Here is a 5,147-nt window from a genome sequence, read left to right as displayed (position 1 = left end):
TAATATTATATATATGTGTGTGGTGCATGTGAGTGTATACATATATATGTTTGTGTTAGTATTCGTCTCATCACTTCGCAATTGCCAACATAGGTTTGTTTACATCTCTACAACTTAGCAAAAAGTGATTGATATAATATTTACTGGAGTTGGTTTGATTGACTGAATCCTTCAGAGAGATGCTCCAACATGGCTACAGTGCAATGGTTGAAGCAAGTAAAATATATTTATGAAAAGTAATTTTGTTCATTGAAGTACATATATGTGCGTGTGATTTTTGTTTCTTTATTTTGGTCTGTAGAATTTCAAATGATTATAATAGTAATACTCCTTTCTTTTCTAGACACAAGGCTTAAATTTGGGCAAAGAGGCTTTTAGATTACATTAACCCTAGTACACATCATCATCATCGTTTAACGTCCGCCTTCCATGCTAGCATGGGTTGGACGATTTGATTGAGGACTGGCGAACCAGATGGCTGCACCAGGATCCAATCTGATCTGGCATAGTTTCTACAGCTGGATGCCCTTCCTAACACCAACCACTCCGAGAATGTAGTGGGTGCTTTTACTTGTCACTGGCACGAGGGCCAGTCAGGCGGTACTGGCAACGGCTACACTCAAAATGGTGTATTTTATGTGCCACCTGCACAGGAGCCAGTCTAGCGGCACTGCAACAACCTTGCTCGAATGCTTTTTCACGTGCCAGTAAGGCGACGCTGGTAACGATTACGCTCAAATGGTGCTATTTATGTGCCACTGGTATGGAAGCCAGACAGCTGCTCTGGCAATGATCATGCTCGGATGGTGCTCTTAGCGCTCCACTGGCACAGGTGCCAGTCATTGAATTTGGTTCTAGCAACCCTGAATGGATAAAATGCAAGTTCAACCTTGGAAGAATTTGAACTCAGAATTTAAAGCCAGAAGAAATATCACTAAACATTTTGTCTGATGTACTCATGATTTTGCTGCTCACATCATCATCATCATCATCATTTAACGTCCATTGTCCATGCTGGCATGGGTTGGACAGTTTGACCAAAACTGGTAAACCAGAGGGGCTGCACCAGGTTCCAATCTGGTTTGGCTGGTTTCTAAGGCTGGATGCCCTTCCTAATGCCAACCACTCCAAGAGGGTAGTGAATAATAAAGGTTTTCATTACCCTCTTGAGGGGAGGAGCAAGTCGATCACATTGACCCCAATACTTAACTGGTACTTGTTTTTATCATCTCTGAAAGGATGAAAGGCAAAGCTGACTTTGGCAGAATTTGAACTCAGAACATAGTAACAAACAAGATGCTGCTAAGGATTCTACCAGCCTGCTCCCTTCATCTTTTCTTCTATTGGCACAAAGTCTAAAACTTTGGGGTTGGTGGCCAGTTGAAGGCATCGACGCCAGTGCTCAACTGGTACTTATTTTATTGACCCCAAAAGGATGAAAGGTAAAGTTGACCATGGTGGAATTTGAACTCAGAATGTGAAGACAGATGAAATGCTGCTAAGCATTCTGCCAGATCACTGCCTTAATAATAGCTTGCTTACCAACCACATGGTTCCAGGTTCAGTCCCACTGAGTGGCACCTTGGGCAAATGTCTTCTGCTATAGCCTTGGGCTGACTAAAGCCTTGTGAGTGGATTTGGTAGATGAAAACTGAAAGAAGCCTATCATATATATATATATATATATATATATATATATGTATGTATGTATATGTTTGTGTGTCTGTGTTTGTCTCCCCACTGTCGCTTGACAACCGATGTTGGTGTGTTTACATCCCCGTAACTTAGCGGTTCAACAAAAGAGACCGATAGAATAAGTTAGTACTAGGCTTACAAAGAATAAGTCCTGGGGTCAATTTGTTCGACAAAAGGCAGTGCTCCAGCATGACCACAGTCAAATGACTGAAACAAGTAAAAGAGTAATAATAATAATAATAATAATAATAATAACAGTAGTGGTAGTGGTGGTAGAAGTAGTGGTAGTGGTAGTAGTGGTTGTGGTAGTAGTAGTAGCATCATCTCTTGAAAAAATTCTATTTCCTGAAAATTACTTGGAGCAATATTTTGTCATGAACTAATCAATTTAATATCAATGGAGTTCAATCAGTGATTGATTGATTAAATATATTTGATAACTTTCAATTAATGAATAAAACAACTAAGTTTATCATATTGAGTGGCTGAGTGATAATCTATTTTTAATTTTTGAAATTTTATTGTTTGTTTTATAGAACTTCCCCCCACCCCACCCCCGTAGACAGAGAAGGATGGCAGTAAATTCCATTATAGAATTGTCATGACAATTAATCTAATCTTTAGGTTAATCTTTTAGCATTTAAACCAGCCATATCTGCCCCGAATATTTCACCTGTTTTATGTTGAAATTGGCCAGATCTGGCTTGTCACACCTAACCAACAGTGTCATTCTAAAGATGAACAATCACTTCACCAAAATCTCAAAGCTATGAGATAATGCAGGATTAATTCAAAACAATTTGAATAAGGATTACATTTGACGGAATAATCTGAATGCTAAAGGGTTATACATACTTATATAAGTATCCCTTTAGCATTTAAATCAGCCATTTTCAGGGGTCCAAACATTCATCTTGTTTTATGTTCCAACCATGTGATAGGCCAGATCCAGCCTCTCACATCCACCCTACAATGTCATTCTAAAAATAAACAATAACATCATTGAAATCTCAAAGCTACGAGATAATGCAGGATTAATTAAAAAAACAATGTGATTAAATAAGGATGAGACTCGTTAGAGTAATCTGAATGCTAAAGGGTCAAGATGATTAATTAACTAATCATTGGTTAACCATATAATTGGTTAATCACATCCTTTATCTAGTTAATTACATCTTTTAACTAATTGTAGCTTAATTACATGTTAACTAATTTTTGGTTAATTACATTCTTTAATGAATTATTGGTAAGTTGTGTTGTTTAATTATTGATTAATCCTGACCTTTGATTATTCATTAATTACATCATTTAACTAATTGGTTAATCATCTCTTTTGATTAATCACATCTTTTAACTAATAAATTAGTCACATTTTTTAATTAATTCTTGGTTAATCCTGTTCTTTAACTTAAATAATGGTTGATGTGAAAACAAATGGAGCTAGATTTTGTGGATCTATTCCATTAGATTACATAATCAATGCCAATATATTCTAACAAAATTCTAACAAAAGATAACCTAAATATTGGACATTTATCTTGAAATCTTTTAAAAGATTCTTTGTTTAAAAATTGTAAAATAAAACAAAAATTTGATAATAATAAATAAATAGTATTTGAAAACAAAATAAAAATAAAAATAAATGAAAAAAATAAACAATAGATTTGGGAAGGAAAAAACAGTTTGCGATAAATTTGCCATTGAGTGAAATAAAGATGAAATATATTCTAATGTTTTGTGTTGGTGTTATTCCTTTTGGTTTGATGAAATATGGCTCTACAGGTTTTCATTTCAAAACAGTGACAACAATTTATACCAAACTCAACTAATTGTGATGCCATTTATGACATCTCTTGTAACTCCACTTGTGACACCTCATCTTCATAGCTGAGTCAGGTGTCTCCATTTAATCCTAACCCCATAAAGACCCTTGGGTGTCTTTATTGAAATCCTTACTGGTGTGAGACTTTAACCAACTCATCAGAAACCAATTGACCCATGGTTGTATGATACAAAAGTCCTGTAAAACTGATCTAAACTAAAATCTTTCATTGAAATTTCATGTTAATTTGTTCCAAACATCAGCTTAAAGACAAAGTTACTTGACTAAATTCTTTATTATCTTCAAAATTAATTGAAACAAAAGCAGTGGATTTCAAAAGAAATATGGTAACAAAAGGGCTAAATTATATTTGAGTTCATTATCATTTTTACCAGTGTCCCGGGTTCTACAAAAGGTCATCAAAACTGACCTTTTGCAGGACCTCTCAATAAAACATTTAAATGAAATAAAAACAGGTCACAATTAATCTCTAATCCGGTGATCCCCAACCTTTTCACCATCAAGGGACCCTTTTATTTAAAGGAATTTTTCCCCACTACTGATTTTTTTTTAAAGGTCTGTCAACTAAATAATTTGAATTTATTAATGACTAACAAATCTGTTCTTCCTGTTTCATCTCCCAATTACTATCAACTTTAAAAAAAGATACATTTATTATTATACTTCATATAAAAATTGTCAACTATATAAGATTGTGCAGATGAAAGAAAATATAAGTTATCATAAATTACAAGAGCAAAAGTTTTTAAATCGAACCCAACCTACTCGGAAACGAAAGCACTGAAAAACAATGACAATGTGAAGCAAAAATTAAAGACTATAGCTAGAAATTAAATTTGTAAGCCCTATGACTCCAACGGACGGCCTAAGTATAAGTGGAAAGAACGAATACAGATTAGTGCTTTAAGATCTTGCCTCAGAGGGTTAAACATTTTGGAAATTAATTTACTCAAAGCTTGGCGAGCGAACAATTGACAAGTTTACTTAGTGAAACAACGCCTTAGGTTTGTAAACAGGAATTGCAATAACAACGAAATATTGCAATAAATGTGATAATGCTTTCGTTTTTCATAACTTACCCACGTTTGAACTACCCTGCATTATTTTCTACAAACAATTTAAGTGAATAATGCACATTTCTTATGGTACATTTTTGGTAAATCCACGATTTTCACTAAGGGGGAGAAAAAAATCGGATTTGTTTACATCTTGACCCGAAAATGAAAACCCTCCCCTCCCAAAAATACTGAAATGGGTGTAAAACAATGTCAAGGAAACGAATATGAGGAAACAAATGCGCGCAAAGCAACGGATGGGTGGGGAGAAGATTTCGGAAAACTCACAAGATCCGAGCTTTTCCTTCGTAACTTTTAGGAAAATGGGTTTTTTTTTATAAATGAAATTTTATAGAAATACCTTTCAAACGGCATACATTACGATTATAAAGAAATTTGTGAGGAAAATTTTTTCCAAGAGGGTGAGGAGAGGACATCGGAAAATTTACAAGATCCGAGCTTTTCCTTTGTAACTTTTAGGAAAATGGCGGTGGGGTGGGTTCAATGAAATTTTAGAAATACCTTTCAAACGGCATACATTACGATTATAAAGA

Source organism: Octopus bimaculoides, chromosome 26 (genome assembly GCF_001194135.2).
Source record: "Octopus bimaculoides isolate UCB-OBI-ISO-001 chromosome 26, ASM119413v2, whole genome shotgun sequence".
Lineage (NCBI taxonomy): Eukaryota > Metazoa > Mollusca > Cephalopoda > Octopoda > Octopodidae > Octopus > Octopus bimaculoides.
The sequence above is the reverse complement of the archived record's forward strand: the minus strand, read 5'-3'. Positions refer to the sequence as shown.